Source organism: Rhinopithecus bieti, unplaced genomic scaffold (assembly GCF_001698545.2).
Source record: "Rhinopithecus bieti isolate Rb0 unplaced genomic scaffold, ASM169854v2 scaffold_5260, whole genome shotgun sequence".
NCBI lineage: Eukaryota > Metazoa > Chordata > Mammalia > Primates > Cercopithecidae > Rhinopithecus > Rhinopithecus bieti.
The window spans coordinates 899,845-912,170 of record NW_016805896.1 but is presented as its reverse complement, the minus strand read 5'-3'; the positions used below and the strand labels follow the sequence as shown (position 1 = coordinate 912,170).

Genomic DNA, 12,326 nt, shown 5'->3' with positions numbered 1-12,326 from the left:
ACTGACAAAACAGTATCTCCCTCAAATATTATCTATATGCTTTTGCCACATACCTCTTTTCAACCTTTCCATATCACCTATGTGGTGAATAGTTATCCACTTTTAGCTTCCACATTGAAGCTAAAATTCTACCAAAAGAATTACATGTCCATAGTTTCACACACAAAACACAAAAGGATATACTCTGCACTGATGGACATGGATTGTGCCTGAAATAGAAAGGGTTACACCAGTTAAATAGTAGCAAGAAGTTTGCCTAGCCTATTGATAGAAAACAAACCTCCATAGAAATTAGTTGATAAAGACTCATACAGAATGGTATACTTAAACAATAACATAATCAAACATGAAATCCCTTGGTGGTATGACCCCTAAAGTAATGATCAACTCCCAATGTTGACCTGACCATTTGAGATACACAGGAAAGGCCCAAGCCTCATCAGACCTGTCCGTGTAGTCTCAGCTAGCCATAATGCCTAAATGTAATTCCAAGATTCTTAGTAATTATAAATAGATCCCAATACCCACACCTACATAGAGTATGTTGTCTAAAAATATTGGTACAGCAAAATGAAAAGAGTTATTTGGATGGCTGGTAGTGACAGTGGCACAACTAAATGAATGTACTTAATGTCACTGAACTATGCAAAATGATTAAGATGGTAAATTTCATATTGTGTATATTTAATCACAATTTTAATGAGACATAAGGATTTAAAAAGCAAAACAAAATTTTTAAAATGTGCATTAACGATATAAAGTAGGTCATTCTAGACAAATCCATTTTATTTTCCTCACAGAACTCCTGAAGAATTACATTTTGATGCCCAGGATGGGTGTTGGGAATGGGCAAAAATGTCAGTAAACCTCAACTCTGACAGTTATTTCTGCATTTGCTGTATGTTGTGTTAGCATACTACATTAGTTTTAGTTAAGACTCTAATACTAATATTTTCAGATAAATATTATAGCACACATAAGGCATCTGAGTGAATGGTTATATTTGTTTGAATTTAGCTTTTATTTAAAAGACAAAAATATTGCCATCACTATTTCCAATAACTTCATTAGGAAAATTTCTTTCCACACTTAACCAATCTTGGGTTCTGCACATGTCCAATAAGTTTTATCTGATATGTTACCATACACTAGCAAAACAGATTTTATTATAGAATAATATATACTGCCAGACAACATTAAGTACTTACAGACATAAGGATTGTTGAAGAGTAATATATTTCAATGATTAAACTTCCTGTTTGTTTTCATGACATCTAAGGCTCAGTTGATCTAAAGGAAGAGCTATTAACTAAAATATTTGCTGCAAACTCTGGAGAGTTTAAAAGAAAGACTTTTTTCCCCCATTGAGATAAGAAGATACCTATATGATCTATACAAAATAAATTACTTATTTTCAGAAAAAAATAAACACTAAAATTCCTTCTAAATTGTAGAAGATATTAAAACTAGTCACACACACACACACACACACACACACATTTCAAGCCAATATTTAAAGTTCTTTGCAAGAGTCTATTGTTTTACTGAGGGCTTAATAAGGCAAATGCCGATTTCTGGTTTGTCTTGTTTTGAGATGGAGTCTTGCTCTTGTTTCCCAGGCTGGAGTGCAGTGGTGTGATCTTGACTCACTGCAACCGCTGCCTCCAGGTTCAAGTGATTTTCCTGCCTCAGCGTTCAGAGTAGCTGAGACTACAGGCACCTGCCACCATAACCAGCTAATTTTTGTATTTTTAGTAGAGATGGGGTTTTGCCATGTTGGCCAGGCTGGTCTCCAACTCCTGACCTCAGGTAATCTGCCAGCCTCAGCCTCCCAAAGTGCTGGGATTACAGGCATAAGCCACTGTGCCTAGCCAATTTCTGGTTTTAATAATCCTTGAAAATGCAGTAATTCTGAAGCCCCATAGTCACCAATGTGAATAATGTGTTAAATTCAGGATCTTCTTGAAGGTAGAAAAATTGCCTCAATTAATCGTTACTTTGGTGTATGGCTCTGCTTTTTAAAAAACCTGTCATCCTCAAAGAATTGATATCATTTAGCCATGCTCTATGTGATTCTATTTCGTAAAAAAATGAGAACCAATACACTGCTCACTTCTAACTTCCTACTACTGACTTTTATTCAAGCAGCGATGCCTCTATGAGCCAGTGCAATCTTTTTGGCTTCTATTTGGAAGGGTGCCTTTTGTGTTATCTGACCCTACTGTTCCATTCTTAAAAGCAGAAACAGTATGATCTGAGGTGAAGAGGAAAAGCTCTTCCACTCTCAGTTAAAAACTCAGATTTGCTCAGATCTGTCTTTCTTTACTTTCTTAGTGACAGAAGCTCACATGAATAAATGCCTCAGGGCAATGTTGCGCTATTTGAGAACTCTTTAAGTTCTGAGCTAAATTAAAGACCCCTGAAGAGTTCTTATTCTTATCTCCTACCATTTAATTAGCTAAATATTATCAGGTTCTTTATAATATAAGGGCTATTCTTAAGTACGCTACCTGTGGACAGGGCCTTGAAGGTGTGTGACTAAATCCCAAAACTAGAGAGGAATGTATCCAAAACTAGCCTAGAGCAAGGATGTCTAAATTGTCAAAAGTAGTTTCCATGTTTGTGAATCAATTATTTGTAAGTATTATTATTATTAAAAACAATATGACTTGAGATGGTATCAATTGCCTTCAACTATGGCTGAAGCAATCTTTTTTTTTTTTTTTTGGCATGAAATGCACATAATCTTCTGATCTTGCTCAACCCTCAACGCCATTTATGGGCACTGGGTACACTTGTGTGTTGGAGAGATAGTCTCCAAGGATTTGGTATTTCTGCCCATCATCTAAGCAAAAAACATTGACAGCTTTGTTCATGGAAATCCACAAAGCTGCTGTGGGGGCAGGGAGCAGATTTGCTTATGCACCAGGGTCATAAAACTAGGTCTCCCTCCTCTCCTGGAGATGTTTCAGGGTGATAGAGAAAGTGTCTCCCTCTGGATCAGAGGGCAGATTGGTTTCCTGACCAATAAAATATGAATAATGTCTCTCTCTAAAGTGGAGGATGAGCAGGTATGCTTGAAGTCCCCTTATAAGTCGGGATTTCCAAGACTCCTCTGTTGTGGCACAGACCCACCATGTGTATAGTGTCTACCCAGGCTTCCTCCACATTGCCCCCATAGGACCCGGGGGGATGGGGATTTGACATGAACTTGAAGCTCATGCTGTCTGCTGTGCTGTGAGTAATAAACAGCTACATCATTCGGGTGTGTTGTCTCCTCACTGGCTCAACCAATGGAAGCTTGGCAAGGACCACCTGCACCTGCAATATTTGCTGCTGCTTAGGATCAGCTTGAGCACTTGACAACACGGACCCCAATTGTAGGTAAATGAAGAGAAATCAATACAATGTTTTTAGTAATAAAAATAAAGTATAGCCTTTAAAAGTGACTAGTCCCAATTGTTTCATGCAATGATAGGAATTATATTATTTATAACTATTTTCACCAACATAGATCTATTCAGCCTTGATGGCAGGTAGCTTGTTTTGTATGTTATTTTCCCATCTTTTTTGATTCTTCAAATCTCAATTTAGAAAATCTAGTAAACCTATACATTATTGTAAATGGCAATTATTTCTAACACTGTGAAGCCCTTCGGAATACTCAGACTGAACATGGGCTCGGAAATTCTGGGTGTTTTCTTATAATTTTCCATTAAGGGCCATTTCTAGCACTCCTTCAAATGCCAAGTCAGTGAGCAGCGCACAGTTAAAACTCGAAAGCTGAGGGCAACATAAAGAATCCAAATCTGACTTTTGACTGCCTACAGTCCCAGGAAATTATTTCTCTCTGCTTTTGCCACATTTGGTTGTGGATTTTACATACAATCAAGTACATATACAAAAATACTTTCTCAACCCTGGCCAAGACAGCACAGACAGAAGAACGATTGGGGTGTTTCGCAAATGTGAGAGGTGGGTAACCACACTGCACTCCTGTGCTGCGGCCCGTGGCTGCACTGCCTGCAACGCCCTGCCTGCTGCTGCCTTACTGGTTGGCAAGACGAAGCTCTCCCTGGTGGCGGCGTTGCTGCTGCTGCTTGGTGCGGCACGTTTGAGGAGAGGAACAAGAAGTAGGACGTGGGCACGTTGGTCTGCGTCGATCTGGGGACCACCTACTCCTGCGTCTGCGCCTGGAGATCATCGCCAACAATCAAAGCAACCGCATCACGCCATCCTATGTGGCCTTCACTCTTGAAGGGGAGCATCTGATTGGTGATGCCGCCAAGAACCAGCTCACCTCCAACCCCGAGAACACGGTCTTTGACGCCAAGCGGCTCATCGGCCGCACGTGGATCGGCCTGTCTGTGCAGCAGGACATCAAGTTCTTGCCCTTCAAGGTAGTTGAAAAGAAAACTAAACGACACATTTGAGTTAATATTGGAGGTGGGCAAACAAAGACATTTGCTCCTCAAGAAATTTCTGCCGTGGTTCTCACTAAAATGAAATGAACCGCTGAAGCTTATTTGAGAAAGAAGTTTACCCATGCAGTTGTTACCATACCAGCCTATTTCAATGATGCCCAACGCCAAGCAACTAAAGACATTGGAACTATTGCTGAGCTAAATGTTATGAAGATCATCAATAAGCCTATGGCAGCTGCTATTACTTATGGCCTGGATAAGATGGAGGGGGAGAAGGCATCCTGGTGTTCCACTAATGGAGATACTCATCTGGGTGGAGAAGACTTTGCCCAGTGTGTCATGGAACACTTCATCAAGCTGTACACAAAGAAGACTGGCAAAGATGTCAGGAAAGACAACAGAGCTGTGCAGAAACTCCAGAGAGAGGTAGAAAAGGCGGGACAGGCCCTGTCTTCTCAACATCAAGCAAGAATTGAAATTGACTCCTTCTGTGAAGGAGAAGACTTTTCTGAGACCCTGACTCCAGCCAAATTTGAAGAGCTAAACATGGATCTGTTCCAATCTACTATGAAGCCCATCCAGAAAGTGTTGGAAGATTCTGATTTGAAGAAGTCTGATATTGATAACATTGTTCTTGTTGGTGGCTCTACTCGAATTCCCAAGATTCAGCAACTGGTTAAAGAGTTCTTCAATAGCAAGGAACCATCCAGTGGCATAAACCCAGATGAAGCTGCAGTGCATTGTGCTGCTGTCCAGGCTTGTGTGCTCTCTGGTGATCAAGATACAGGTGACTTGGTGCTGCTTGATGTATGTCCCCTTACACTTGGTATTGAAACTGTGGGAGGTGTCATGACCAAACTGATTCCAAGGAACACAGTGGTGTCTACCAAGAAGTCTCAGATCTTTTCTACAGCTTCTGATAATCCACCATTACAATCAAGGTCTATGAAGGTGAATGACCCCTGATAAAAGACAATCATCTTCTGGGTATATTTGATCTGACTGGAATTCCTCCTGCTCCTCGTGGGGTCCCACAGATTGAAGTCACCTTTGAGATAGATGTGAATGGTATTCTTTGAGTCACAGCTGAAGACAAGGGTACAGGGAACAAAAATAAGATCACAATTACCAATGACCAGAATCGCCTGACACCTGAAGAAATCAAAAGGATGGTTAATGATGCTGAGAAGTTTTCTGAGGAAGACACAAAGTTTAAGGAGTGCATTGATACTAGAAATGAGTTGGAAAGCTATGCCTATTCTTTAAAGAATCAGATTGAAGAGAAAGAAAAGCTGGGAGGTAAACTTTCCTCTGAAGATAAGGAGACCATGGAGAAAGCTGTAGAAGAAAAGACTGAATGGCTGGAAAGCCATCAAGCTGCTGACAGTGAAGCCTTCAAAGCTAAGAAGAAGGAACTGGAAGAAATTCTTCAGCCAATTATCAGCAAACTCTATGAAAGTGCAGGCCCTCCCCCAGTAGCAAAGAGGATACAGCAGAAAAAGATGAGTTGTAGACACAGATCTGCTACTGCTGTAATATTGTAAATACTGGACTCAGGAACTTTCCTTAGAAAAAAATTGAGAGAAGTTAAGTCTCAAATGTAATTGGAATCGTCACCTCAGAGTGGAGTTGAAAATGCTATAGCCCAAGTGGCTGTTTACAGCTTTTCATTAGCAGTTGCTCACATGTCTTTGGGTCGGGGGCAGAAGAATTGGCCATCTTAAAAAGCGGGTAAAAAACCTAGATTATGGCATGTGTTCACCTTCAAAATGTTCTGTTTAACAATTGGCCATGTGCATCTGGTGTAGGAAGTTTCTTCTGCCGTAAGTGACACCAATAAATTTTAGTTATTTACGCTGGTCTAAAAAGAATACTCTCTCAAAGGAAAAATTTTTAGAAAGAGTATCCGAGAATGTCCAACTTTTGACTATTGAGTTTAATCTTCATAGGAAATCCTGTTATATTTGCATGATAGGAAGTTTTTCTCCTTCAGCCTTGAAGCAATAGTTTCAGACTTTTTAGGGCAGAGGACACATTACCGAGCTAGTCACTTGGGCATGTCCCTGGAAATCATGGTACTCCTTTTGTGTTTTAGTAGCAAGAAGCAATTGTTTTATTGTTGTTTCTTTGTTGTTATTGTTGTTTCTTTGTTGTTATTGTTGTTTCTTTGTTTCATTTCAAACACTCAGGAAATTGTCATTCCCTCAATGGTCAGCTGACCTCAGGATAGATAAACAGAACTGTGTAAATCTCTTTGCCTACTGAAAAGAATGGCATTGTCTGATAGTGATTGGATCATGATCATAATTTTCACCATTTTCTTCAATATGCAATGTAAACAATACTCAGACTATGGATTGAAAGTCAATGCAAAGTCCTTTTAATTAAAGTAAATTTGTTCTTTCTTAATCTTCATACAGCTGAAGTTGAATCACCATTGCATACCTCCCTCATGCTGTGTTTGCACAAATGCAAAGAGCAAATTCATACTCTGCACATTAATTAATACAGCTATAAAATAAAGTATCTGTTAGAATACATATTAGAAAGTAATTACTTTTACAGAATATGTCATTAATTTAGTGTGTCATCATGCATTGTTATTTAACAAAGAAATGTTGCCAATAACTCATTTTGTTTTCTCTCTGGGTATAATATTTGTAATTATCTCTGCAATTATTTCTACAAAATTTTTGGAAATAGTATTATTTATTCTTCTTTTTGCTTTGAGAAATGCAATTTTGAATGATGACTCTAAAGTTGTGTGCCTTCTCCACAAACAATTATAGAGTTAATCAAGTTTGTACAGGGAAATGTAATTTTGCACTTATTCTGAAAATCACAACTTGGAAGTTTTATAAGTAATATGTTAAAAACTCGAGGCAAATGGATTGTTGGAATCCAATATAGTCTAGTTTTCTGAGAGTCATATTTCTTATTTGCCCCATTTTTAAATGGATTTCTTAGAAATCTCTACAATAACACTTGCTGACAGATACATATTCACATCCTATATTTTTACTCAAATTCTATTCATGATAAATATTTACTATATCATATGTGTTGTAACATAATTATGACTTAGGAATTGCTTTTAGGTAATTAGCTTATTTGGAGAAACTAGTAATAGAACACAACCAATGGTAAAATATGACAACTAAAAATTTGATAAGCCTACATAAACCAATGACAAGAAAAATCTCAAGAACAATTATACCTCTAAAGTAAATATTAGGGAGAAAACTGACATTGCAGTACATTCCTAACAAGTAAGAGCATAGTCATTACTAAAAACTGAACAGAATTTCTATAAAGATTATCTTAATTTGTAAATTGCTAAGTATAGGATTATATTTATTCATATTTTACTCTAAAAGTTCATAATGTCTATAACCAGGAATTTGTGGACTATATTTTAAAACAATATTCTTTTAAATTCATACATCCTTGCTTTACTTTTACCTTAGGATTTACTGTTTACTTATATAAGTTTAGGATAATTTAGCTTTTAAAGCCACAAACTGAATAATTAATTATGTTCAGCTTCAAAGTAAATATTACGATGCAAAGTCTTCCATCATGAGCCCTCATTAGAGAGTCAATCATTCAGGTAGCCAGTACCAGCAAAGCAAAAAGTTAGCTGTCGCTGACCTTCTTGTTTCCATCATTCAACAAGTATTAACTGCGACATTTTGGACAGTGTAGAATAAAGTGGGTTCCACTTGTCCAAATGTTTCAAGTGGAAAGTTACAAGTTATAATACTGGAAATTACAAGAAGGAATTAAAAACACTTCAGTCACTCCTGAAGCACCTGGGGCTACTTCTGCTGGATTCCTTCCCCCTAAACAAGATAATAAAACAATAAATCATAAAATTTGAAAGTATGAAACATTTATAAAATTTTTAGCGGTACATTTAAGTTAGGCATGCCAGAAAGCCCTCTTCCCCTTAAGAAATTACTCAGAACACTATACTTGGAACTTATAGCTGCTATGCCAATGCCTTTGTCTTCTGCTAGGCACTTTTTGGAAGAACATTCCTTATGAAAAGTTCTACGCACAATTTGAGTTTCTGAGACTAGTTAGAGGGAGGATACTGTTACCCACTGCAGTGCCTGTGTGACATATCTGTATCCCTACCTGGCTCTTGTTGCCAAATACCTACACTTGTGTGACATAGCTAAATTCTTACTCAGCTCTAACTCTGCTTATTTTTAGGAGACAGGATGTCTGTGGTCAGAGGCTATCTCTTAGGCAGCTTATTTGACCTCTGAAGGACTCTAGCTTCATTGTTATCTAATTTTCACACTAAATAACACTCCCGCTGGTGCATGATACTTGACAATCACTGTTAATCACCTTTTTTGGAAGACGCCAAAAAAGGACAAAAAAGAGGGCTGGCCTTGATTTCAGGCAAATCTCTGTCCCTTTCCAAGAAAAAGCATGACTATTCTTCTGCTTGTTCTTAATGCCCCACACCTTCATTAAGGATACCCTGTATCTGTAAATTCCCAGTTCTCAGGAGCCATGACGTTGATTTGCAAGCTATGCTCCCACTTCTCCAATTCCGAGGCCATTGGACTAAAGCCTGCACTGCTTAACTCTCATTTTTGGTATTGTGTATTGGCTTCATGACACAGAACATGAAAGAGCTTCTTCTGGAATAATGAGGACCTTCAGTAACAGTGACTCCTTCACTTGGATTTGTTCAATTGAGTAAGTGGAATACACTTCATGTGTCAATGTGGCTGCTGGCCGCCTGGGCATTGACAATCCAGTGAATGTTCTATGAGGGCAGTTTCCTAGTCTGCTCATTATTTCATCTTCAGTGCTAGAATAATTATTACGACATAAGAAACATTTAAAAAATGAATGGGTAAATGAACAAATGCTGTCCGAAATCACCCTGCATCTGTCAACTAGAATGCTGCAAAGATCTATAAATTTCAGACCAATAGTCCAATGTTTGTCAGGTAATTTCCAAAGACTCTTGTAGTAAAAAAGCTGTCTCCAAAAGAAGCAACTGACTTTTGTTAACTTACCCTAAGAAGTTTCATTTCTGTGGTTAGAAGTTATTAGTAAGCGGCTTTAATGTTCTAGGGCTTTTAGCACATTCTAGTCTAAAACTCATTTTAAAGGTCTTGATGACTATGGTTCAAGATTAGCAAAAATGAGCTATCTCTCTCAAAAGTGGGTAATGCTGACCAGAATCAACACCACATAAAAATGTCAGGAAACTGAGGTAGAGACACAATAAGGTATAATACTCCCACTGCATTATAGTGAATCATAAATTAAAATTTTGTCCTCATACATTACACACAAGCTCCATTTCTTTTTCTGTGAAAAGAGAGAAAGGTAAGAAACATAATTTTAATTTTAATTGTGTGGATTTTTTTCTTTTAGCTTTTTCTGCCTATAGTGCCAACAAAGTATTAAACTTTAATGCCACAGCAGTATTCTAATTCTGATTCTAATTTCTAAAATTACTTTAAGAAACAGATTAAGGGCACCGCAGGTGGGAAAGGCATGATGACTTCACTGGGAGCATAATGTGAGAACGATCATGATGGACGAACAAATCCAGCTAATGGAAAACATCCCATTTCACATTTCTTACCATCGTAATATAAAATAAAACATAATTAATTTTTTTCAAAAAACTATTTTCATTTTAGTGTTTAATTACCTGGTGTCTGTCAAAATCTTGCAGTTAATTAACTTTTCACACTCACAGCCTGCATCTCTTAATTGTATGCTGTCATTTTACAATAAAATTTAGCAGGATAGCACTGACTAATATAAAAAATGTTAAGGTCAAGTTCTATGATGCATTTAATGGATTTTCAAAAGCAAGAAAAGCATGGTTTTAACTATTTGATATCAAATAATGACATTCAAATATGTAATATTTCAGAAATTCTAAAATAAATTGTGTTATGCTAATTTCTAACACACCATTATAGACACCTGAAAACTTCACTTAGTATGAAAAGTAAAATTATTATTATTTTTATTATACTTTAAGTTCTGGGGTACATGTACAGAAAGTGCAGGTTTGTTAAATAGGTATACATGTGCCATGGAGGTTTGCTGCACTCATCAACCCATCATCTACATTAGGTATTTCTCCTAATGCTAAGCTTCTCCTAGTCCCCTATCCCCCGACAGGCCCAAGTGTGTGATGTTCCCCTCCCTGTGTCCATGTATTCTCATTTTTCAACTCCTACTTATGAGTGAGAACATGTGACGTGTTTGGTTTTCTGTCCTTGTGTTGGTCTGCTGAGAATGATGGTTTCCAGCATCATCCATGTCTTTTATTTTTATTTTATAGTCACTCATTAGCTCTAAGTTCTTTGAGGACATGATTTATTCTTTACCAAATCTTTGTATTCCCTCTACAAGACCTAGAAATTTGTTTTTTTTTTTTTCTTGTAACCAGCATTCATATGTTTATCAAATAAACAAAAGGAGAATATTTTCCAAAGGCAATTTTACATGTAAGATCTCAGAATTCTATGGTACTATAAAAAAGGATTAAAAAGAGAAAATTTATTTTTTACGTTAATGGGAAGTGTGATATTAGGATATTATAAATATTTTAAACAAAGCTATTGGGTAAAATATAATCAAACTAAGTAAGATATATACCTCAAGTTCTCTGGAATCTTTTTATCCCAACAATTTCTCAGACAAATGAAAATAGAAAGTTATTCTCATGTTGTGCATTAGAAGGGACCTGTACATTGTGCACATGTACCCTAGAACATAAAGTATAATAATAAAAAATAATAATAATAAAATAAAATAAATTAAAAAAAGAAGGGACCCTGGCTTACTATCTGTGCCCTCATTCTAGCTCTATGACTCCCTGGATTGTGCTTGGGATCTAGAATTGAAACCTTGATAGTCTCACTTTCATGATCTATAAAATAAGGGAATTTCTAACTAAAACAGACCAGGAAGATTATACAGACCAGCAATAAAGTTCTACAAAGGTAAGCCAATGACACTTCATATATGGTCCCTAGCTTGTTGGACACCTTAGAGTTTACTCTTACTGGGTTTTGAATTAATCTAAAATTATAAATCATTTTTTGTCTTTACTGAAATTCTATATGCTTTTCTTTTTATACATGGTATTAGTTAAGAGAGTTATTAGGACCAAAAAGGTGATACTAAGAACTACTTTATTACTATAATTTATTGAGATCTCCAAATCTATGCTAAAAACAAAGACCACAATTAATGCTAAAAATTCAACATAAATATATTTGAAATGCAGTTTTCCAGCAATCATTATATTCATGAATGCCTTGACTGATAAAGGTGTTATTGATGACAGCATTTAATCACTGCTCTTTATTAGTTTTTAATTATGTTACTATTAGTTTCATTCCGGTTATTTGAATTATCGCTGGTTGTATCTTTCAATGTACAATGATAGTTATTTGTCTCAATGCATTTTTACTCAGCTTTTAAATAAAAAATTTATAGATTCACAGTCTCTAAGGTACAATATATATTTTTCAAACTGTTTTGCCAAAGTATATTGAAAATAAAGTTATGAGATATTTGAAGCTTATACATCATTGTTTAATATATAAAATCAAGTATAAAGTGCATTATCATTTTCCAAAAATTTGCTTTAGCAACAAATTATTTCCTTAGTAATAAATTTTAAAAATAGAATTTGCTTTAACAATGCATTTACTGTAATTTATTTTAAATTTTTAGCAACATTTTCATTGTAAATATTTTCTTTCCCCCCTTTCTTTTAATCATGGAGCTTATTTTACTTGAACATAGTAGCAAGCATTAATAAGTGGATTGTAGTGTCTTTTCCTTGGACTAAAAGGACTATACTTAAGAGAATGTGCAAAAAAAAAAAAAAAAAAAAAA

The 12,326-nt window shown here is 36.3% G+C and overlaps 1 pseudogene; it reads left to right on the top strand.

Moving 5' to 3' along the window:
- The first annotated feature begins 855 nt into the window (after nucleotides 1-855).
- LOC108530856 (78 kDa glucose-regulated protein pseudogene) lies at nucleotides 856-5,937 on the top strand (annotated as a pseudogene).
- The last annotated feature ends 6,389 nt before the right edge of the window (nucleotides 5,938-12,326 follow it).